Source organism: Ictidomys tridecemlineatus, unplaced genomic scaffold (assembly GCF_052094955.1).
Source record: "Ictidomys tridecemlineatus isolate mIctTri1 unplaced genomic scaffold, mIctTri1.hap1 Scaffold_666, whole genome shotgun sequence".
Classification (NCBI taxonomy): Eukaryota; Metazoa; Chordata; class Mammalia; order Rodentia; family Sciuridae; genus Ictidomys; species Ictidomys tridecemlineatus.
In genome coordinates this window covers 167,445-193,594 of record NW_027524676.1, presented here as the reverse complement: position 1 = coordinate 193,594, position 26,150 = coordinate 167,445, and the positions used below count along the sequence as shown (strand labels likewise).

At 38.0% G+C, this 26,150-nt stretch overlaps 1 non-coding gene and 1 pseudogene across 1 annotated transcript; one reads left to right on the top strand and one right to left on the bottom strand.

The window, feature by feature from the left end:
* Positions 1-26,150, bottom strand: part of LOC144374374 (transport and Golgi organization protein 1 homolog) — a 142,852-nt pseudogene that overhangs the window by 28,647 nt on the left and 88,055 nt on the right.
* LOC144374378 (U6 spliceosomal RNA) lies at positions 3,379-3,485 on the top strand. Its single transcript, XR_013433809.1, has one exon. It is a non-coding gene; the product is annotated as a U6 spliceosomal RNA (small nuclear RNA).

The following is a 26,150-nucleotide window of genomic DNA, read 5'->3' as shown; positions in this document are numbered from 1 at the left end:
ACAAGTTCAAAGCTAGCCTCAGCAACTTAGCAAGTCCCTACGCAACTTAGTGAGAACTATCTCTAAATAAAAAATAAAGAGCCTAGGTATGTGGCTCAGTGGATAGGAGCCCTGGGTTCAATCACCAGTACCAGAAAACAGAAACAACTTATTTTCACAAATTAACTTTGGCTCTTCTAAATATTTAAATAATTGTAAAATAAATAAAAAAATCTTTAAAAATTAACACCTAAATATTGAAAGCAAGAATGAAACAACCTGTGATATCATGTTGGTGACAAACCACAGAAATGAATTATTTCAAACATACTTTAGTGGGATATAGCTTAAAGACAAGAGAATTTCATTTCATTTCAGGAATACATTCCTGAAAGTATTTTAAGCAACATAAATATAGTCGTGTGTTGCTTAATAATGGGAATAAATTCTGAGAAACACATCTTAGGCAATTTCAGTGTGTAAACATCATTGAGTATACTTATACAAACCTAGAAAATATAGCCATTTCCACACGTAGGTATTCATATATGGTATATCATCGCTTTGGGGATAAAAACCTATAAGATATTATTATACTGAATTCTGTAGACAATTGTAACATTGTAAATGTTTATATATCTAAACATATCAAAACACAAAAAAGATTAAAAATACTAGGTGTCAAGAATTTTTTAGCTCCATTATTATGCACTAATGACCAAAATGTCATTAAGTGGCACAAGACTGTAAACAATTATATTTATGTCATTGAAAACTGGAACTCCAACATCAGAGAAAGAAAACACAAATCTAAGATAGATGAAGTGAAGTAAAATCTCTCTAACATCCTGAATTTTCATGGGAATTATCTAAATGACATGATCAAAAATCCCCACATATTTCTGAGCTTTGTTCACTAAAATGGCTTACAAATGACAGTCAATTTGAGCAATAAGCAATCCTAGTACTTGGAATGTAGCCTCTAAATATCATTTCCTATTGAAAGAAACCAAAGTTCTTTTAGAGAAATAGTTCCTTCAAGGTCTGGATAGGAAATGTTTAAGATGAACTTGGAACATCTCATAGTTCAAAAGCAAGGGAAACAGGTAACAATGACCACTAGGTGGTGGCAAAGGGTCCCAGGAGCCAAGATAAAGAGGCTTCTACAAGGCAAAAGGGGGAGAAATTGAGCATCAGATAAGAACAATTACTATTCCTAACTGGATTAAACACACCAAATATTTTTAAATGTATGACATCATATTGACTCTTAAATAAAAGTTAAAAAGATTTCAAAAGCCACTTTGGGTATCATTTGATAATGCTAGAATAATACCTTACTATTTTGAAAAGTGTTTAAATGAAGAAAAGGAATCAAATGTTTATCTCCTGCCTTAACTATACAAACCGAATATCTGTGTAAAGAATAATCAATCATAGCCAGGCGCTGTGGCACACACTTGCAATCCCAGTAGCTTGGGAGGCTGAGGAGGGAAGATAGCAAGTTCAAAGTCAGCCTCAGCAAAAGTGAATTGCTAAAGCAACTCAGTGAGACCCTGTATATAAATAAAATACAAAATAGGGCTGAGGATATGGCTCATTAGCCAAGTGCCCCTGAGTTTAATCCCCAGTACCAAAAAAAAGAAAGAATAATCAATCATAAATTTTTATTTGTATAGGCATCCCAGCCTTTAAATGAAGAAAGAAAAATCCCAGCAATTCAGACCATTGCTATTTTGCAACCTGTAATATATTAGCAAATCTCACCAAGGTCACTGTTGACTAGTAGTCAACATCAAAGGAGAGGACATGCAGATGTCAATGCAATATTTCCTATTAAATTTTCATAAGAAACAGAATTGAACCTAAACCTGACTACCAATTTCCAAGAAATATAAAGCAACAGAGAGAGACTGAGGTTGTTAGCTCAGCACTTGCCTAGAATGCATGGAGCCCGAGGTTCAATCCCCAGCACCACCAAAAAAAAAGGCAATAGAGAAAACAGGTTAAATTGTTGTACCAGGGGGATGTCATTTATTCACCCTAACTACAATATATCCTAGAAGTCCCACAAACATATTTTTTTCAATTATTGCAAAAAGTTACAACAAAAGGAGAAATCAATAGAGAGTAACTTATATGAGACTTGTTCTCCCACTGAAAGCAACCAGAAAGTTGGAATATATATATTGGTACCAGGGATTGAACTCAGGAGCACTTGATCACTGAGCCACATCCCCAGTCTCAGCCCCATTTTGTATTTTATTTAGAGACAGGGTCTCACTGAGTTACTTAGCACCTCACTTTTGGCTTTGAACTTGTGATCCTCCTGTCTCAGCCTCCCGAGCCACTAGGATTAAGGCATGTGCCATCATGCCCAGTCAAAAAAGATTTTTAAAGAGCTATTTTTCAGATAGAAAGCCACAAGGAACATGCAACTGTCACCCCTAAGAGCAGGAGAACAAATAGGTGAGCATTCTACCTGGAGGCACCCTCTAGACCTCAGTTTGAAAAGGGGAACACAAATGGGGCACAACAGTCTCACTGAGGAGAGAGAGACCAGAGTTCCAGGAGATTAAGCAGCCAAAAATATGTAGAGAAAACTACCAGAAACATGGGAGCCACAAAGAAAAAGAGTTCCAGAAATCTGCATGGAGGTGGTCTTCAGTTTGGGGCTACATTCTAAGCAGTACCTGTGAGGGCCAAGAACAACTATAAGCTAACCAATCCCACAGTTGGCACTGAGCTGGGAGAAGTCTGGATTCCAGCTAGCCAGAGAGAGTTGACGTACAAAAACAGTATGGTCAACAAGCTCATGAAGAAGTATTTGATCCTGGCATCATGGCACATATCTGTAATCCCAGCAATCAATCCCAGGTTGAGGCAGGAAGATCCCAAGTGTGAGGCTGGCAACTTATCAAGGGCCTAAGGAAGTTAATGAGACCCTATCTCAAAAGAAAAAAAAAGGTCACTCAATATCATTAATTATCAGGAAATACACTCACAAAGACATACCCACTAAAATGGCCCAAGTGCTAGTGAAGATGAAGTCAAGTGGAAGTCTCCTAAATTGCTGGTGGAAGTATAAAATGATTGTGGTCATTTTTTAGCATGGCTTGACAGTATCACATAAGACAAAAACATACATTAAACGTAGGAGGCAATTGCACTCCTAGATATGAGTCCACTTATAGTGGCATATATATGAAACAGTACTGTAGGAAAAATGAATCTATAGTTTAAAAAAAAAGTTATCAATGGTTGCCTGGAACAGTTGGTGAAGGCACTCACTGGGAAGGATCCCAAGGAAACCCCTTTTCCAGTGAAAAAAAAAAACTGTTCTATATCTTTATTATGGTAGTTTTTACATGGGTATCTACATTTGTTAAAACTCAGAGTGTGCTTGCTTTGGCAGCACATATACTAAAATTGGAACAATACAGAAAAAATCAGCATAGTCCCCGAGCAAGGATGACACCCACATTTGTGAAGTATTCCATAGTTTTGTGGAACCAACCCTTCAGCAGATGAATGGATAAAGAAACTGTGGTACATATATGAAATGGAATATTACTTATAGCATTAAAAGAGAAAAAAATTATGGCATCTGCGGGTGAATGGGAATATCAGGTTAAGGGAAGTAAGCCAATCCCCAAAACCAAAAGCTGTATGTTCTCTCTGAAAGTGGATGCTGATCCATAATGGGGGTGAGGTGGGTGGTAAGGGGCATGGAAAGAATGGAGGAACTTTGGGCAAAGGGGAGGTAGGACAGGTGAGGGGGAAGAGGGATAGGAAAGATGGTGGAATGAGATGAACCACATTACCCGAGGTACATGTAGGACTACACGTGTTGTGTACAACTAGGAAAAGTTTTGTTCCATTTATATACAATGAATTGAAATGCATTCTGCTATCATGTATAACCAATTAGAACAAATTTTAAAAACTCACTGATATTGGCTATCAAGGAATTACTGTTAAGTTGTGTGATGGCCCGTGGGTTCATTATACTATTCTCTATGCTTTTCTTTAAAGCTTTTCTAATTAAATTTATTTTTTAACTAGTACATAGAAACAAACATTATAATTATTGAAGTAGGTAACATGACATTTTGATGCATGTATACACTATGTAATGTTTAAATCAGTTAAATATATCTACCTCCTCAAACATCATTTCTTTATGGTAAAACTTTCACAATCTTTTTTTCTAGTATTCTAAAATATACAGTATGTTATGGTTACCTATAGTTCCCTACTATTCTCTCTGCTCTTATTTGAAAGTTTCCATGATAAAAATACTAAAAATAATTTTTAAATTAAGATATAACTTCAAATATTTAAAGGATTTCTATGTAGAAAAGAATTCAATTTTATAGAGGAAATCATGTGGAGGAAAATTTGGAGTCAATACAAGGATGAACTAGACAACAGAAGAACATATAGCCTTGTAAGAGAGTGACTCATGCTAGGAAATACTGGTGTACAGGCCTCATAACTATTCGTCAGGGCCACAGTAAAGAAAATAACAGCAATGAGTGAGAAACTAGACTAACAGCCTTCCAAGGTTTCTTCTAACACTAAGATTCTGCTAAGATTCCATTGATCAATGAATCTGATTGGTGCACATCTCCCAAACACATCAGAGCCTATTACTCTCCAGTCCTATCAGATATCATACTACTTGTTTAAGATTTTACATTGACTTGTTCATAATTTTTGCATATATTTGTTAAGTCCTTTTCTTAAGGCTTTCAAAAATCACAATCATACCTTACACCTGTTAGACTCTTTTAGTCCTCACACAATGTCCTGTACATACTGGGCCATCAAAATGCCTTTTTGAAATCTCCTTTCAAATCAGTCTCCTAACATTGTGCCTCTTCTTTGCCACTCACGTCTATGTCTTACCTATCACCGTACAATCACTGACCATACCTGCACCACATTCATGTCCCCTGACCTAGACCTAGAGGAGGGCTCTGTGCATACCTAAAAAATATGAATAAAGAAATCCTTCCCATATCATGAGGCTGTTAACTTTCCAAGTGATGCTGATTCATTCTGATAATCAAATTATGACTGTAGAAGACTGCTTTAATCACTGGAAATATAATTATTCTAACTGCCTGGCTCGTACATACCCCTTACCCAGGTGGCTGCCACCATCATGAACAAACATGGAGCCAACTGAAAAATGATTTGTTTCTCCCCACCACATCTTTTCCACCCTGGTGGTCTTTCCTCCCCAGGTATTCATTGTCTTTATATCACCTTCTGACTGTCTACATGAGAATTAGGGCATGTGTAGGGGTAAAACCCTTCAAAATGCCAGACACCTCACCAGACATTTTACCTTGTCAAATCATTTAATTCTTATGATTGGAGTAAGCATTATCTACATTTTTCAGATGAGGAAAACTTTTTTCAAAAGTTTAGTTATTTGCCCACACGTCTAAATGATAACCTTGGGATTTGAAACCAGATCTACCTGGCTTCAAAATCTACACATTTTACAAGGAAAACAACAACATCATCTTTCTTACACAAGCCTTGAAATAACACAACCTACAGGAAACAACTTCAGTTGAGGAGGATTACTGTCACAATGGCCCTAGGACCATCTTATCCTCCAACCTCTAAAAGCTTTCTCATTCCTATAATTAAACTCTAAAAGTCCAATATCAACAAATACCAATAGGGGGGAGGTAAGTCCTAAAATGCTTAGATAAGCTTCTAGACAGATTAAATGTCTTGTTTGGATCATGATTTTCTTTAGAAAGATCAGCCTTAAGTGACTCTTTCTAAGAAACAGATCTAACCTAATTCCTTTCATTCTTAAAACTTTCTAAGGATCCCCACTATTAATGGTCTGCTACTTTGGCTCATGACTTCCTTTAAGATTTGCTGGCCTCTCCAACAGGCCCATCCCCCTCCAACTTCACACTTTACAACACCAACTATTCACATTCTCCTGCCCTCCCCAAATATCCTTTCTTCATGTTTCCATTTCTCTGAACACATTTCTTCTGACTGCCAGCTTCCCCCACCACCCCAGCCTGTCTAATCAACAACAAACCACATGTCAGACTCCTGTTTGCCTTTTGCCTGTGCTTCAATCACATCTCAACCACTTTCTGACCTTACTGATCACCCTTCCAACCATAATAAATGCATTTATGGACAATAATGTTCTACCATCGAATAAATACCTCTCTTTCTGCCATTATCTTACTGTGTTTCAAGTGAATGCTGTTATCTCCCTGCCAGAATGAAAGGTTCTAAGGGGAAGAACCAAGTTTTTACAGGTGTGCAAATGTCCAGCCTTGGTAAACAGCAAATCTTCCTCATGTGCTAAACCAAGTAGCCATTAAAGCCACACCCCTATGGCTTTTGTTTCAGGAGCTATCTATTCAAAGGGTCAAGAGTCATTTTCATAAAGACATTTTAAGTTTTTCACTTCATGACCAGAAGCCACTTAAAAACTAATAAATAATCAACATTCTAATTGAAGAAACTATGTCAAACTTACCATCTTAGACAAATAAAGCAAGAATGAATATAACAAGAAAAGTATGTTGTCCAAAAGGGTGGCATCTGCTGGCTCTTCGACCTTTATCTCTAGTTGGTTTTCTGTATCAGCAGCATCAACAGGAGTACCTTCTGTTATAAGTAGCTCTAAAATTGAAAGGGGAAATTGCTATTTTATTTTATGCTATAGAATAAGAATTGTCTCTCTTCAGTTTCAATATTCATCGAGTGTTTCACTAAATATATGAGTCACAGTGCCTGGAATATGTGGCTCTCCTAAAGACAATTAACACAACAGAGAAGAAAACTTCAAAATCCTAATTAGAGCTGTCAAACCCTTCAATTATAAAATGAACAATCTCCAGTCTACTCTCCACTACTTCCATGGCCATACAACTGCTACCAGAACAATATTTACTCAAGGAAAATTTTTAAAACCAGAGATATATAGACAGGGTCACATTCAAAAAACATGGATTTAGTGCTGGTGAAACTTTGTGTTTAAAATTTTAGGAAAGCTGAAAGAGAGGGAGTCTTGGTTTGCAGATTTGCAGGTGGAATGGGCCAAGGCTTAACACAGTATCTGGCACCTGGCAGAGATACTCAACAATTATTTATTGAATGGACAGATGACAACTATTTAAAAAGAACACAGTAGTACCAAGAGAGACTAAAGGGAATTGGGTACAGACCTGCATTGAGGCTCTGTGAATGAGGTAGAATTCCAGTTAGACTTGAGAGCTTGTAGGGGTGGAATTTCAGTATGAGTTACATGAGCCTGGGGTATGTTTGATTAAACAGCAGGAGTCCAGCATGCAGTTATTAAGAAGTTGGACCAGTTGCCTCTAAGGTCTTTCTCAACCCTGAGATTCTATTCACTACTATTTTTTTTAAGCTTTTGCCTAATTTTTTTTTTTTTAGTTTTTGATGGACCTTTATTTTATTTATTTGTATGCAGTGCTGAGAATCAAACTCAGTGCCTCATATGTTAGACAAGCGCTCTACCACTGAGCTACAACCCCAGGCCCTCCATTCACTATTGGTCTATGAATTTGACTGCTGGTGAAGTCTGCCCCATTGGCTCAGCATCTCAGCACCTGAGACACATTAAATGACATTAGGGAAGATTTTACCTATTAAAGGTCATTGACATCATTTTGTGGTGGAACTTAAAAGGCCAGGGAAATAATTCATTCTTAATTTTGTAAGTCAAGTTTTCCCTATTCTTGAAAGTTTTGGATCATGAAAATAACAAATTGTAATGGTGCGTGATTCATTTTCATAACCTTATAGAGTTAAAGACAGTTCAGAAGTCAGTAGTGTTCATATATGGATGCAATGTCTTCTGGAAAATGGGAGAACTCATATGTTATTCCTTCTCAAATTAACTGAATCCCCCCTTGCTATGAGTTCTCCTACACTCTGTGTGTGCAGATGGTGGGGGGGGAGGTTCAGATCAGTGCTGCCAAGCCCTGCACTGGTGCAGGATAATGCTTATAGCTATGCTTACAGACCAGAACCTTTAAAAACACAAAATACAGTAATTATGGCTTCATAGCACCATACTGGATGGATTAAAATAAACAATTAGTCATCATCTAATTTACTGATAAAATGAGAGTGAGCAACACAAAAGTAGAATGCTGTTGATGCCATTATTGGGGATTTTTTTGAAAAATTGTTTCTCATCTCCCACTGGATACTGTGCACTATGATGAAGTATTCGTAAGTGTCAATCTAAAATCGATTGCAGTTCTGTACTGTTTGCTGTAAGTATATAGTATAAAGATCTGGACCATTGACTGCATTTGAAAAAGTTTAATTACCATGTCCAGGAAGCAAGTCAAAACAGGACTTGAGCTATATTATATTCCATTTAGAAGAAAAGGGAAGAAAAACACAGAATTTATGAGACTATGAACAGTGATTATTCAAGCTAACTTGTACTAGGCCAGACTTTCCTGGAAGGCCTGCTAAACACAGATTGTGGGTCCCACCCCTAGAGTTTCTGGTGCTGTTGGTCTGGTTGAAAACTACAGTTTTAGAGCATAAGGCCTTTGAAGAAAAATATTTTAGTTGTAAATGGTTTACACAAGCTAGTCATACCTAAACATTTGCTTTTAGGTGAGTTACAGTCTCTGGCCTATTTTTGATTTCTAGTCATCTTTATTCTTGCTTTTCTCTCACTTAAGATATTTTTTTTTTTTGAACTCACATGTACCTATATCACTCTCTGCTCTATTTCGTACCTTTGGCAACAAATATCCTTGAAAGCCTTTATTATGGTAATGCCTCTACTTTGTAGAGAAAAATTGGCAAGCTTTACCTGGGTCTACTTTCTCAGTATTTGGGATCTGAGACACTTCTGAAACACCCATGTCCTCAGTCACAGGTTGATTCAAGAGGCTGGGCTCTTCAGGATGGTTCATATTAAAATGATGACGCAGGAGGTTTGGCTCTTCATGAAGATTTCTATTAAGACGATTTGTGTTCTCTTTAGGAAAATCATCTTCATGGGATGGCTGCATCTCTACAAGGGAGAAGAATGCATTGAGCCAGATGGATGACACTATCTACCCCCACTTAAGCCCAATGATCAGCACTCCCCCTCAGCACACAGTTCCAGATACGTCAACACTGCCCTCCATGTCCTGGCATGAGCCCATGAGAACAACTGGGCAAGGATACGGGAGGGTTAATTGTTTTCATCCCATTTAAAGGATGACTGAACTATACAGTCAAATTTATAAAGAAGCCTCATCTGCCAGAGGACTTTCCTCCTTTCCCATTTCCATATCACCTCGTTCCTTGTCCATCATGTCTACCCTTTTGGCTGTGGTTTCAGTTTTCTTTAAAATCTTCCAAATTATACTCATTTCTTGTTTGTTTTCTTTGGTTTCTAGATAAGGATTGATTTCTTTTTTCAAAAGTTTATAAGCATCAGTCTTCTCCTGTTCGTTTGAGACCTGAGAAATGTCTACCCTTTTGGCTGTGGTTTCAGTTTTCTTTAAAATCTTCCAAATTATATTCATTTCTTGTTTGTTTTCTTTGGTTTCTAGATAAGGATTGATTTCTTTTTTCAAAAGTTTATAAGCATCAGTCTTCTCCTGTTCGTTTGAGACCTGAGAAATGTTGCTGGTTTTGTTATTTTCACTTTCTGGCACTTTCAATTTATCTGGTAGTATTTCTTCAAAAAGTTCAAGTGAAGTTTGTTCACCCTGAGCATTATCTGTTTGACTATCTGCATGAGGATGGTTCTTCTGAGCCAAAAATTGTTCCTCAAGATCCACAGTGTTTTCTGAGAATGCACTTTCAATTTGTTGTGAGTTTGCTACTACTGGTTTAGGTTCAGGTTCAACATCCTGGGAGACTTCAGGAAATTGTCCCACTTTTTCTATAGCTTTCTCAGAATCTTCATTTGCAGAATCATACAATTCCCAAAATCCTAGAAGTTCTTCTACGTTATAATTATCAAAATCATCTCCTCCAACATCAAAACAAACAAAATCTGTCTCCTGTAAGGAAAAGAAAACCATTAATGTGTCAATAACAAAGTATCACAAAAGCAAACTCATCCACGCTCCCAAATTCAGGATTGGTTCTAAAGAATCTTTGAGGTCAACCAGATTACCCTCCTCCAACCCCCACTGCCTAACTCCATCTATGGCTGAGTAAATCTGTCTTTTTCTAGTCTACGGTGTTAGAAAGTCTATTCTTTCTTTCTTTTTTTAACATGGGTCATATTCTTTAAAAAGCATAATGAGTAAAAATGGTGACAATTTGGTCTCCAACTGCCTGACTCTTGGGTCTCTCTCAATTTGCTCTGAACATAAGTAGGGAAAGGCAAGGTATCACTTATAGGATCCTCCAGCTCTTAATATCTACACCTATGTTTCAGAAATTTAACTCTTAATCATTTGCTCAGGAGAAGCTGGAAGATCCTGCAGCATTGAGAAAAATGAATCAGTTTTAAAGTATCTTACTGAGATACAAGTACATTGAATGGAATAAAGAATGATATTAAGGAGGCTCCTCACATTATTATTACCACAAGAACAAACTGAAAACAAAATTCAACAAGGTATACACCTTTCTCTTCATCAGGGTTTCACAGTCACTAAGATCTCTCTCAGGATTATGTGTATATTATCTAGTCTTCCTTCTTGCTACTAGTAAGCAAATTGATATAAAAGGAGCCATAGTATGAATGGACATGTTTTTAAAAAATTTCCATTCCTAATTAAATCTTCATAATATTCTGCGGGGGTTCCGGGGGTGGGGGAGGCAGTTCAATGTAGTAGGGATGAGTGATTTCCTCTCCTCATCACATGCATTTCTAAGCCATGAGGGATGCATGTAATGGGAAATACAATGAGAAGGCAGAGTTCAAAACAAATGAGTTCTCTGTAATCAGTGAACTGCTGTCACAGCTTAAATCCTAAGAACTCTCTTTACCAACAATGAAGTCCAACAAGCAACAGAAGTGATTTTATGGCCCCTGAGATTATAAAGAAATTTTAGGAACAGCAACAACAAACAGGATGACTTTATCCATTCAGTCCATCTAATCTAAGAACTGTCCTAGCCTAGCAGTTTGCATATTCTACAGCCACTACAAAGAGCTGCCCAAAGATGTTTCAGTGTTGGTGGGCATCAATTACTATACAATTTAAAACTCTAGAAAATAATCAGCTGAAGTGAGAATTCTAGAACACGAAATCCTTTCAGTCACAAAATCAATTTAAGTCAGAGCACCATACAGGAATGTTGTATAAAGGAAGCAGTTGGGGCCTTAAAAGATCTGAGACTGAACATCACCTGAAACGCTCAGGTCCCCTTTTCCAAATCTATAACATGACTATGATCCCGTATATGACTAAGAATAAGAAAACCTTTGTAAGTACATATTTCTAGCCTAGTATAAAAGTTAGAGTTTATTAATTTAACCTAAATATACTTAAAATGTCTAATAACTATCCAATGAGTTTTGCCTGTAAAATGAAATTATTTGCCTCTTAGAATATCTGTTTCAATATATTAGACAACTCTCAGATTATAATATAATCACCCTAGAATGCCTTTAAACTTTTTTTTTACAGGTAGTCTGATTTCAAATGAAAATCTGACACACAAATGTTAGATTGCCCCCCAAACACATTATAAAACATTCAGAAGCAGTTAACTGAATATAACTGATGGATTTATAAGCCAGTTTACAATTGAGAACAAAAAAGAAATCCATAACTTACATCTGTTGGAATTTGTAGCTCTTCTTTAGTATGTTCACGAACTACCTTGATGAAATCTTTTGGAAAGTATCCAAACATATGGCCAACCTATAGTGCAAAAGAGACAAATATCAGATACATTCTGTACAAGGAATACAGAAGTGGCAGGAAATATACACATAATAGATAGATATAAGGTATAACCAAGAAAGAAAGTTGCTATAACAATTACACTGAGATTATTATTTCAAATAAAAATTAAGTACAGAACTATTAAAGCAACATTTCCAACCACTGAAGTTTTCTTTTTTACATTTAGCTTAATTCTCAACACAGAGCATATAAAGTTAAGACTTCTGAAGTAAATAAAAGATCTGCATAGAAGATTATTGGATACTATATGTTTAAAACTATGTAAATCAAAGCTGGTTATAAATGCAATTCCAAATAACCTCTAGCAAGAATTTACCTGTACATTTTGAAGCATTGCTCATAAACCAATATTTATGTCTTTCTTAACCAATACACAACAGTCATAAAAATTAATAAGTAAAAACAATACAAAAATCTCTAAAATGTATTACCACTATAGCAGATGTATTGATAGTATATGCTTTCCTAGCTTTGTCCAAATCTACTTTTACAAGCACTTGGGGAGTGCTGAGGGCCATTGTCAAGTAGGAATGAAGCTTCAAAATTTCCTTGCCAGCGTACCCCATGTTAAATGGATTTATCTGTTGACATTGCATGTAAGGTGACTTTGCTCAAGGACCAAGGCAGATCCGGGTTTAGAGCTGATCAGGTTTGAGGAAGTATCCCACTCCTTAGGGTGTTCCCGGTTTAAGACAAAAGGAGTTTTAGGGAAGTTGGAGGTTGAAGATTATTGCTGCTGGGAGTAGGGCGTGCCTGCAGCCTGAGTTCCCGCTGAGTTCTCCTGGAGAAAAAGTTTTTAGGAGGTGAATTGTTCGGGAGATTGGATTGCCCCTGAACCTGTGTGGAGGTGGTGTGAGTCGGGAATAAAGAATTGCTGTTTCAATCTACAAGGCTGTGAGTGCCTCCTGATTCTGTGCCCAGCCAAGACTGCGGCATTATGGTGGCCCGTACGTGGGATGTCTGAAGCTTGGGGGTAAGTGAATTTGCTTGCTCCTGAAGGAGAGCAAAAAAATGGGTGACCATTTCAAAAAACAATGTGTTCTTGTTTTGATTTATTTTTTTTTTCATTTCAAGTGGCCTGTTCCTAGAACTTTCTCAGGCAAACTAAGGAAAATGGTTGACTCAAGGTTTGAAGTTGTTCGCCTCCGAGGAAGAAAAATTGTTAGAGGAAGGAGGTACCCCAGTAAGACCAAGAAAAACTATGGCATATGTTGATACAATACAAAAATGTAGCCCATGGCTTTATAAAGATGAGTTATTAAGTGTATCAATGGGACCATTATGGTATCCTGTAGAAGGATTTTTCTTCAACAAGTAAGAGATGGCTAGTTCTGTTCACTATACTTGTCTTGGTTTTTACAGACAGCTAATTCATTTACAAAGCTAAAATGTTAAAATATCAACCACTAAATATGAAATCAAGTACTCTTTACTTATTAAGTTCCATAAGGTAATATATTTAAACATTATGTGTGTTTTCATAAATTGGCAAATGGAAAAATGTTTAATATTCCTTTGGTCTGTGTCTTTGCTGAAACAAGGTTACTAAGTGTTAAGATTCTATCATGTGTAATTTATATACAGAGAGTATAAGAAGTTTCAGCTGGGTTTCAATTACAGTATAACAGTACCTTAAAAAACATGAAAGTATTTCATCTTATTAAAGTGGAGTAATTTTATAAGGGTTGTTTTAGAATGTGAATTTATAAAAAGGGTTAATGGTTAAAAAAGAGATATAAAAAGATTCAAGATGTGGAAATATATTTTAATATAAAAGGTTAAAGGAAAAAGAAATGTTTCTAGTTGAGATAATCTCTGTGTGGTAAAGTGAAAAGTTGTAAAATGCCATTTAAAAAGATTTTGAGGAAACTAGATTTAATTTAAAAGCTTGAGAAAGGTAGAAAGAAAAAAAAGGTATTTGTACATGGCAGACAAAGCTTCCTAATGGAGTAAAAAAGAGCCTTTGGTTAAAGGGCAGCCATGTAAACTAATATTAAGCGATTTAAACAAAATCTAAGCCTCGTTTAAAAGAGTGAAGCTGTAGGTGGTGAAAAAGTACATTTAAAAGTACAGTATAGATGATAAATGAAATGCTTTAAAAGGTTAAATTGAAGGTTGTTGAGATACCTTCATGGCGAGAAAAAAGATTGCTTTACTCATCAAACTATTAAAATGTACTTATTAAACTAAAAAGAGGGAGATGAGATAATCTTTGTTTGGTAAAGTAAAAAGTTGTAAAATGTCTAAGTACATTGCAAAAAGCTTTAAAAGGTTAAATTGAAGGTGGTTAAGATGCCTTCATGATGGAGTAAAAAAAAATATAACCCATGAAAATGGGAAGATAATAAGATAAAAGATTAGATAAAGAAGATTAAAAATTTGAAGTGGAAAACTTCAAAAACAGAAGTACAAAAAGGTAAAAAAAAAAGAGAGAAGATGTAGAAAGATAAAGATATAGGAAGATAAAAAGATGTAGAAAGACAAGAATTTTATACCCACAAAATAGGAAACGAAAGAAAACTAGGAGAGAAGAAAGCAACTAAGGGTAAATATAAAAACCTTAGAAGAAAACTAGAAGATAGAAATAAGATAGAAAATAGTTAAAAATGTCAAGTAAAGGTATTTCAGATAGAAAATACAAAGGGCTAAGACAACTATGGTTTCAAACCACATCTAAAAATTAAAAGGTCTAAAGTAATTCTAAAAACTAAGGCAAAATGCTTTTGAAAGACTTAAATTTAAAAGGATCTTAAAGGGGTATATATCCCCCAAAGATAAACTTAAAATAACCCTTTTTTTACTCTAAACTTTTTAAATTTGGATTCATCAGGACTTAATGCTGCGGAAAGACATATGTATCCAAAAAATGTACATAAGCCTAAGGTACTTTGGAAAGATATTCTAACAGGACATTGGAAAGCTCCTGATCCAGTGTTTGTCTGGAGTCGGGGTTCTGTTTTTGTGTTTCCACAGGGAGAACAGCAGCCGATTTAGATTCCAGAGACACTAACTAAAACAATTTCTACAGACCAAAAAGAAGATAATTTGACTCAAATCCATAACAGCTGATATCCAGAGCTCCAGCTTGGCTATTCTTACATCTGCGACAGTGATTAACCACGGTGCCTTTTTTCAATATCTATTTTATTATTGCATTTTTCCCACATCATAAAGTTCTATTTTATTTTTTGAGCTCATACAAACCTAGGTTAATGTTTTTCTGATCAGCTTTGTTTTTTGACTGTGTTTTTTGACTGTGGAGTTTCTAAACATTGCAATGGAGATTTTACCTAGGTAAAGCTACAAGGCTGTTATTATTGTCTTACGTGTTGTATGTTATGAGTGCACTGTTTTGTGTTGCATGTCAGTATGTGTGTATGTCCATATTTTTATATGAGGAGCGCTCATGAAAAAATGGATCCGAATTTTCTTTTTTTTTTATTCACGTGATTTAAGTGGTTTAATCTAAATTAGGTAAACAGCTGTTAATGATTGTTTTCAAAGGTGGTTAACAGATCTGTTTGCTTACTATTGTTTTTAAAGGTGATTAACAGATCTGTTTGTTTACTTTCACTTTTCCTTTTCATTATATTTAATAATTCTGTTCAGGATAATGTCTCTTTAACATCATTGCCAGAATTCCCATCTCCATCCCAGTGCCAGTGAAGACTAAGAAAACCAAACTACAGCTATCACAGTAAACTGTATAAACTGATGCATCAATGAATATAACTCAACAAGTAATGCTCAATCAAGGACTTGATTTACTTTGGGAGGAAATGAACATATTGATAGACTCCTCCGATTTGAACTGCTTGCAGAACTTGCTTGAACTATATATGTGTTGCATGCATTGTGAACTATCGTCTGGTGCAGCGAATTGTGGTACTGCTGGCATATCCTTGCTGATGGTGTCACTAGTGATGCAATTTCCTTGCCAGCGCACCCCATGTTAATTGTGGTAATGCTGGCATCTTTGCTGATGGTGTCACCAGTGACACAATTTTTCCAAAGGAGCCGTCAATTGGCTTGGTGTCGTGGCATTTCTGTATCCTCCTCCCTTCTACTAGTGATGGTCTAAAATTTGGGGGCCAACAGAGGTGAGGCAAGAACCTCACCTCCCCACTGGCACCAAGGTTAAATTTGGGGGCCAACAGAGGTGAGGCAAGAACCTCACCCACCCACACTGGTTCTTAGGCCTATCCACAGCATGGCTGAATGCTGGACCGGTAGTCAGTGACGGGTTGATCTGGTTGCAGTGGATTCAACCCAAGACAGGAAACTGACGTCTAAAGGTCAGTTCTCCCATGACGGGTAAGAACCATATGTTGAATTGGACAACCTACCAGGCACGGTCCTTTAGCCACATTGCTTGTTGTTTAATTAATCAGAAGGGGGGAGATAATTAATTCTGCAGTCTTGGCTGGGCCCAGAATCAGGAGGCACTCACAGCCTTGTAGATTCAAACAGAAATTCTTTATTCCCGACTCACACCGCCTCCACACATGTTCGGGGGCAATCCAATCTCCCGAACAATTCACCTCCTAAAAACTTTTTCTCCAGGAGAACTCAGCGGGAACTCAGGCTGCAGGCACGCCCTACTCCCAGCAGCAATAATCTTCAACCTCCAACTTCCCTAAAACTCCTTTTGTCTTAAACCGGGAACACCCTAAGGAGTGGGATACTTCTTCAAACCTGATCAGCTCTAAACCCGGATCCGCCTTGGTCCTTGAGCAAGGTCACCTTACATGCAATGTCAACAGTGAAATCCATTTAACATGGGGTACGCTAGCAAAGAAATTTTGAAGCTTCATTCCTAATGGCCCTCAGCAGGGGAGAAAATAAAATTACAATATAATGCATATGAAACCACATATCAAACTTCAGTTTCACCCAAAATAAATCCTCTGCAGAAAAGAACCCCATTTATTTTCAGCACCAACAGTTAAAATATATGAAGTTACATAAAGTGTACAAAAGGTATATAAAGTTCCCCTTGAGAAAGACACTCCTATTACTAACTACTGACTAAAAGGAACAGAAGATTCTTGCCAATAATTAAAGGAAACTGATAGGCAAATCAAATGCACAAAAAAGAAAATTAAAAAGGCATCTTATCACTACCTCTAAAATATCCCCATTCATGAATGTTCTTGTTATATCTAGAAACCATCTGAGAGCCAGTATTAGTGGTAGAATACTGCCATGAAGATTAGATAAGACGGAGCAATTAAAAGTTTCATCACTGCAGATAAAGTCTGAGACTCTAGAAAACCAACAACATTGCAGAATGAAAACTGAAAACTCAAAAGGAGAATCATTTTGAAAACTAAAGAGTTTTTAATTTCTTAAGTATAACACTTATGACATGAGAGGCGAGTCTGAGGGGAAATACACTTTTCCCTTCTGATGAAAATTCTATTAAGGTTAAATTTGGAAAAGGGAAAGAAACCAGAGATGTATGGAGAAAGGGAACACATTTATCTCTTCTTAATCTGTGTCAAATGAGACCATAGATTATATAAAGCTCCATAATTACACACTGGGTGGTATCCCATTTCTTGTGATATGAAAAAAATGATGCAGAATCATGGAGGCTCATGACTGGAAATAATTTTTATATCTAATTTTGCTTCCATACATCATCCCTGCTAAGGTGCTGTTGATTTGATTTGTGGGTGGGGAGCCAAGAACTGCCACAAGAGAACAAATTCTGCATAAGCTACTATCAGAACAAATGTACTTAAGTGCCACTGCCCTGAAAGGAAATATTCAAAAGGAAGATGGATTAGACAGGGGTCCTTTCCTAACTGAGTTTTTCATTTTATAGGGAGCTAAGATGAAACACAACCTAACTGAAGGCAAAGAGGACAAATGAATGCCAGAGGAGCAATGCAAACAAGGTGCCACCCAAACACTCATCAGTCAGCAAAGATCCTTTCTGGTCAGGTGCTGAAAGCAGGGCTCCTCAGGAAGACAGGATGAGTGCTGCCACCCAGAATGGCAAGAGTCCTAGGGATGAACAGAGTTAACAGGCTAGAATGTGAGAGGAGAAAATGCAAATCAAGCCCATTTATCCAAAAGCTCAAAGAAGGAAAGAAAGACGACTACTACATGAAAAATGCCACTTAGGTACATGGAAAAACAGTTCCAAGTTTAAAGGTTACCAATCCTATTTGGTATACTTGAAAGAAACAATAGATGGTTCTTTATATGGAGTACTGCAACTGGGACTCTGTCTAAATATAAAGTTTGTACCTAGAGGCACCATGTTTCAAGATCATTCCCTAAGAGTCAGAAATGGCAACAAAATGAAACTAGTTTTCCATAGGGATTACTCTTATTTTCTGTCTCATTTTCTGCTGTGTGGTGTTTTATTTAGGGTGAGAACTTTCAAGGATGCAACCCGGAATGTCTCTAAACTGGAACATTCCTACAGTCATCAAAGACCCTTGCTACTATTTTACGTAAACAATGCACATATCACATTTTTTTTAAATGAAAAGGACAATACTCATAAGCCACTAGGAGGACACTCCTAGTGAATCTCCCCATTTAAAATATCAAAGCATGATATAAACAATGTCATGTCTTTCATCAGAAGATCCAGACAACTGGCTGGAAGTAGAACCCCTGGGGGAACCTTCAGGCATAGAATATAGGAAAAGCAGGAAATGGATGACCCAGAAGTTGCAAAAAAGAAAAAAAGGGGGGAAAAAAAGCACACAATGGACATAATATTCTGCTTTTTTAGAGTAAAAACAGCACAATTGATTAGGTAAAATACACAAAAAATCAACTTTAAATATGCATGCCTGAGTTACTATCTCAGACTTAATTTACAGGATTAACTCTAATGTCCATGAATCCTTCCCTTTTGAAACAGCAAAGCTAAGAATTGTCATGTTTTCACCATGACGACCTTTATGATGTGTAGAGCCTTCTGGAACTTGATGTGAGAGGTAGCAACCACAACCAGTTCAGTTCTGTTTCAGAAAGTCTCCTGACTTTCTATGCTGTGCCAGGCCTTAGGTGTGTTAGGAGCACAGGGCCTGGCAAAGAGGTCAGGTTAACTCTACAAAGACCCCAAGAAATCAGTCATTTAAATCTACACTGCTACCCATCAAAATTAAGAATATAACACCTGTCAAACTTTTACTTACACTTCCGGCCCAAAGTTCTGGTGATACCTCTGCAAGTTTATAGTAGACAAATACAGGGTCACCTTTTTTAAAATTTACAAAACGACAATCTGGTCCTGTGAAATCTTCAACAGCTTCACCTCGATACATTAACACTGTATATAAACATTGAAAAAAGAAAAAAACAAACATTAGGATTTGATTTTTCACAGTCCATATTGACTCATCAGGAAATATGAATCCCACTATGAACAAAAATCAAGTTTTTCCAGTACTCTCTGGAATCACTTTTAATTCACCTGCTCAAAGTATCTAAAATCCTTAGAGATTTTATTGCTATAAAATACAATATTCCCTGCAATTAGACGAGGGAAAAGGAAGCTTCTCTATTTTTCTCTGTGCTGAGAAATAAAAAGCAAAGTGGCTACCACCAACCATAGCTGGTTTCAGTGAAACTCTTGGTTCTTGCAGGCCTCCTCAATTTTTTTCTGTTTCATAATCATAGAAAGCTTCATTTTGCAAATATGTAAATCCAAGTGTAGACATGGACAGGCTTAAGTATGGCTTCATGCAGAGGTAATAGGGAAGAGGTTAGAATATCCAGGAACCCCCAAGGGGTTAATTAACTTGAACTAACTGCTAAAAGACATTACCTTTAAGTGGCTGCAAGTACTATCATGCAGCCGTAAACACTGTCAATTTCATTTGCAGCAGAGTTGCTGTCTCTGGGTTCAGGATCTGGGTAAATAACCAGGAAATATATTTTCTCTGAGCAAATATTGTTGACTATATCCAACATTAAGATTGTTTCAAAACATCCTCATTCGTATTTTTTTAATAAACAAAATCAAAAGTGGGTATCCTATCTGACAAGGAACAAGTTTAACCACGAGAAAAGGTCAGGCAATACCTTCATGCTTAAAATGCAGGACTAGGATCACAATTGATCTAGAAACTGGTAGAAGCAACATTTTTCTTTTGGTTGACCAAATAGACAGTTTCTGATTTAAGATGAAATGGACAATAGATGTATGTAAAAAGCACAAAGAAATGGAAATAACACTTTTTCTAAAAGCCAATTAGCAGTAAAATACACGAGAATGTTTGTTTTATAAAAATATATGTCTGAGGAACAAACACAGATTTGGAGAGGGTAACTTGTTTTTTTGAAGCTAAAATAGGACTATTTTCAGAACTGTCAGCATCCTAATTCATATGTAATTAAGAGGCCAAGTTGAAGGTGAGAGACACTTTAAGGTGGGGAATTCTCATCACAAGTGGAAATGGCAATGTTTCTCTTGTTCCCCCTTAGGTCATAGAGGATTTATAAATCAGTAATATATTAGGTGACAACATAATGCATACTATGGAGCACCTATTTAGTTCTTTTTTTTTTTGGAGCACTTATTTGGAAGGCACACAAGGACACCTTACATACACACCTCACTACTTCCTACAACGCAACACAGACCCACCTGTTGTTTTTGGTCACATCTGTTTGGACACAGGCCATTTCTCAAGTTATGTTACCCCACTGAACCTAACCAACACCATGTCTTAGTACTGACAAAGCATCAGTGATGAGATTGTCCAGGTATCCCACGTAGGATAGCGCTCAATAGCAAAGAATAGCAAAAATGAAAGAAAATATCATGGCAGCTGCTTTGCTTCTCTGAGTGTTTATTTATTCCAGCCTTAGGGTTACCTCTAGGAACTTCTTAACATATATTGGAGACATCTTTTTTCTTTATTGGAGTGGAACAAACAATTCAAATTACAAAATTTGGTTTTGGTAACACCAATTTAGACATAAAGAGCTCAATGGTAAACTTCTTGGCCTTTTTAGCATGAATATTTTAAAATATGTACTGCTTACAATTTATGGACAACACGGTCATCAAGTTGCAAGGTTACTAGAAACCAAGCGGGAGTCCATAATAAGTATTCTGGGCCAGTAAATATATAGAGGAAAGAGGTTCCAACAATACTAGTGACTGAGTCTAAAACTGAATTGGCTTATAAAAATCTTGGAGTATTTTTTATTGTTATTGCAACAAACCTCTTCATCTGAATCTGAATGGCTACATCCTCCCCACTGCCCACCTCCAATCCAGGAATTCTGTCCGCTTCCTGCGCACAGAAGAGGCTGCAGTTCCCAGGTGGCTGGTGCAGATCCTTGGCCTCTTTCAAAAGCAAAAGATTATTGGCCCACCTGCTACCCTACCTCAAATATGAAGGGAGGCTTCTATGCACAGAAATGACAGGATTGAAGCAGAGTCGGGGCCGAGACCTAGGAACACATTGCGTGCCTGGACTCGGTGCTCTTCCCAAGCCTAAACTCTAGTCCCTGTTAAAAGGCAAAACCAGGCCAATCCCCAGTGCAGCAAAAGGACAAAGGGGCCAGTGAGCCTTTCCCAAGGAGCCCCACCATCAACCTGCGGCGGGAATTAGGGCCACCGAGCCCTGGAGAGCATCTGCCCTGATACTGCACCGGCCCAGGTCCCTGTAGAGGGGGCAGAAAAGCGCTCTGCTACAGCGTGGGCACAACCCCATCACCCACTGAGATCCTAGGCGAATCCTGGAAGGGAATAAACTGAGAGCTGTCCCTGGGGAATAGTGTTTCCCAACCCCCGCCTCAGTCAGTAGAGAAAAATAAAACGCTGGCAACAAGTGGGAGTCGAAGCCCCCCACAACCCGAGCGGGCTGGCTGGGGCGCCAGCAGAGCCAGAGGGGACACACGCAGAGTCCCGAGGCTCTGTCACTCCTGCTCCCCACCCGTCATCCTGCGACCCTCCTCACCCAGCCCTCGGGGCTGGGGACCGGGAGATCGGAGCCCCATGCGGCCCCAAAGAGCCACAGTGGAGACCCTGGGCTGCCCACCCGCCTGCGCACTCACTGCTGCATTTGTCGTCTGCACAGAGTTTGTGTTTCGACCAGCGCTGGCCTGTGTTCGGGTCCGGTTGGCCCGGCACTCGCCAGTTCGGCCGCAGCACGAACAGCCAGAAGAGCACCATGAACATCCAGAAGACCAGCACCTGCGCCACAGCCATGTTGTGGTCACCTGGGTGAGCCGGTGAAGTAGGCTGCGGCGGGCGTCTGTGGGCGCGTAGGAGGTGGGGCTCAGGGGGCGTGTGGGTAGCCAAGCGCAGAGGGGTGGCGCCAGGGAAGGCTTAAGCCTTTCCCGGGTGACACTTCAGCAGGGATATCTGGGGGTCAGTCCACAGACTCTACTGGAGAACACACGGAGCTGGAGCTCCGTCCTTCTCTAGTCCAGACCTTCTCCTCAACTGAAGACCTTCTCCTCTAGTCGCTGCCTTGGCAACTAGGACTCTCCTTCTCGTCCAATCACCTGCCTTTGCTTCTGTGCCCTCACAAGCGACCCTCCACATGATTCTAGTAGTCACCCACCCATCCCCCCCCGCCAACTGGTCCTTTCTGGCTTTCCTCAACGTCTCATTTCTGGTTCATCCTGAACTAGCCCACTCCACCATCACTCCCATCCCCCATTCCTGGTCTGGTACCTCCTTTTATGAACTACCAAATCCCACCCCTGACTTGTCACAGCTAGTCTATGGTTCCAGGCTCCCTCCCCTTCAAACTCCTAGAGGTTCCTTGAAGCCCCACCCCAAGATCCCTCTGATTAGGAAAGGGGAAGGTGAATGGAACTGTGAGTGAGGGTGTAAACTGGAGACAGTGGCCTGCTTTTTTTTAAGGCGGGGACAGGTGGGGGCAGAGAGATGGACATTAGTCTTCAGGCTAAGATCTTGAGATTCTTATCTTTATCCGTAAGGGAAGAAATTATTTAATTCAAAAGCATATTTTTAACTCTCATTTTGTGCTACCATTCATGCCAGACGCTGGACAAAGCCCTAGCATGGTGTGGGAGTGAATGAAAATCAAAAGACAAGATATCTGGTCCTGGTCCAAAAAAGTCCACAACTTAGTGGGAACCAACTGACAAAACCGATTGTCAGAGAAGAAAGCTAGTAGCTAACATTTCTTGAATGCTTTCTTTATGTCCAGTTGTTATTCTGAAGGTTTTATACATATCAATTCATTTAATCTTCATAACAATAGTACCTTACAGTAGTAGTAGGTCCTATTCCAATCCTTATTTTAGAGTAAATTGAGGCAGTCACACATCCAGTGAGTAATGGAGCTAAGTATCAAGCCCAAGGAGTAGACTCCTTTTCATCACAACCTATCAACTAACAAGCAATTGTACTTTCTGAGAAGAGGAGCAAAATCTGATTTAAACCATAATATAGCTGAATTACTGATATGTACAGTTAAGGGGGGAAAGGCACAAGCTAGCCAGCCCAAGGAAGAGTGTCTGCAATGCTCCCATCCTGGGTGGAGCCACTCTCGTTTGTCTGTGACCAAGGGCTTGTTACTATAGTCTCTGCTAAGGTTATTCATCAACCTCCAACAATGAACCCATCAGTTGTTTCTCCAAATTAACTGAATCTTTAAAACTTAGAAAAAAGAATGTAGTCCACCATGTTCACAATGTTAAATAAAGAAAACGATGGGAAAAAAAGGTGTGCACAAACATTTGTCTACAGGGGCCATGAGAGGTCCCCGTTGGTCCAGTGTACTTCTGCGCTTTCTGGAGAACCAGTGGATCATACAGAGAAACTGTCTATCTGAGTCATTCTTCATTTCTTTTCTACCATGTATTTATTATGTTATAAAATGTATCTAGTAGGCATCTCTAACAACATGTTGAAAACTGAACTCATTTTTCTCTCAAAATCTGCTTTCAGTCTTCCCTATCTCAGAAATAAGAATGACAATTTAATTCCCATTATCCAGGTGCTCAAAGCCCAAAACTTACAAACCACCTTTGATCTATTTTCTCTCACATTCCAACTCCAGTCCATTAGACAATATTATGTCTTTATTTTTATAATTTTATTGAGATATAGTTGACCTACAATAAATTGCACATTTAAGGTGTACGATTTGATAAGTTTTGACATGAATATACCCATGAGACTATCACCAAAATCAAAAAAGTATTTCATCCTTCTTTGTAATCCCTCCCCTCTCCTTTTCTGGGCTGTCTCCAAACATCTCCTGTCATCATAGATTGTTTTGCATTTTCTAGAATTTGATATAAATTATAAAGCATTTTATTTATTTATTTTTCTGACTTCCTTCTTTCCAAATAAGCATTTGAAACATGCCCAGAATCTGACCACTCCTCTGCATCTGCTAAGCCAATATACAGGCCAAACCCACATCATAAGTCAACTGAATGATTCCCATAGCCTTCTTCTGTCCTTGCTTCTGCCCTCATTTTCCCCAATATCTATTGTCCTGATGGCAACTAGAGTGATATTCTTAAATATAAATTTGATTGTGTCTCTCTGCTCAAAATCTTCCTATAGCTTCCCATTTCCAAATAAAAGGCAATGACTTTAACCAGGCCTGGTCGTACTCATCTGTAATCCCAGCAGCTCAGGAGGCTGTCAGGAGGATTCTGAGTTCAAAGCCAGCCTCAAAAATGTAGTGAGTCCCTAAGAAACTCAGTGAGACCCTATCTCTAAATAAAATATTTTAAAAAGGACTGTGGGTGTTGCTCAGTGTTTAAGTGCCCCTGGGGGTTCAATCTCTGGTATCAGGAAAAAAAAAGAAAAAAAAGCCATGACTTTATTATGGATTGCCCTGCCTTATTATGGACTGTTCTTATTCAATGCGACTCCCCTCATCCTCTTCTCCCCATTTCCTAACATTCTTCTCTTGTCTGTTAGTTCCATTTAAATACACCAATCCCACCCCTGCTTCAGAGCATTTACACTTGCAACTTTGCCTCAACCTTAACTGCCCAAATCATCTAACTAGCTAACTACCCCCTCACTTTATCATGTCTCTGTAACAGTGGCATTTCATGTGATAAAGGCTTTTCCTGGCCATCCTACACAAAATAGAGCCTCTTGCCATGACTATCAAGCCCATTACCCTGCCTTTCTTTCTCTTCAGACTTGCCTTACCACTTTAGACTTCTCTTACCACTTGCCTTACATTTGTTTATCTACTTGACTGCTCTGACCCAACCTCAAACACAATTTCCAACAGGAGCAGGAAATTAGTTGTTTTGTTCACTACTGTTACATCAGTGACTAGGGAAATGCCTAGAATGTATGAGAGAGTTAACAAATGATTTGTTGGATAAACTCATGGTTCCAATAATATTATAAATATACTACACTATTAACCTAAACACATATATTAACTATTAAGCCCCCATATATAAATAGTACTGAGAGGAAATAAGCTATGAGAACAAGGCATTTAAGGTCCACCTCTCAGCAGCATGCATCCTCAACTCCAGGAATGTACCCCTGAATGTGTTTGTTGAATAAAAACATACTTGTGTGGAGAGTAGTTGTTTGGTTACATGATACTGGAATATTTAAGTAGATCTTTTAAAACTAGTTTTAATTTTTTCTTATTTTTCTTATTATAGAATATGGTATGTTTTAGATTTTTTCTTATTGTAGAATAGAAATTAATGATAATTCATTGGTGGAAAAATCAGAAGAGCAAAATGATCTAATTGCATATTACCTTCTTGATATTTACTTTGACTCATAATCAGATATACTTTTATATGCATAGTCAGTGCTTCCAGTTACTGAAGAACTAGCTGCTTAGTTTGTAAAGTTTTCAATATTTTGATTTATCAGTATTATTTTTTAAACTTATTGCCTTAAAGACATATTAACTAGTTTGGTGGATAATGAGAAGAAAATTTCTCAACTGGCCACAATAAGGTAGTGGTAGTTCTTTCTACCAGGATACATACAATTAGTGGATGAATCAGCATTCACTTTTACTCATAGCATTTAAATATGTGGCATTGATGTTTAACATGTTTAATATAAGGTTATATTAAAAACCTTCAGAAAAGGAACAGGATAGAATGTGGTGGTGATTGTTGGCATGGAGATAAATAATCTCAAGTGAATTATTCTTTAATACCTCAAAGGGAATTCTTACGGGGTAAGGGTTGAGTAATTGTTAAAGATAAATGTGACCAGTTTGGGTGGAGGGGACATAAAATTCTAAGATATGAAGGGTTCCTAATGTCAGAGTACAATCTAAATGAGAA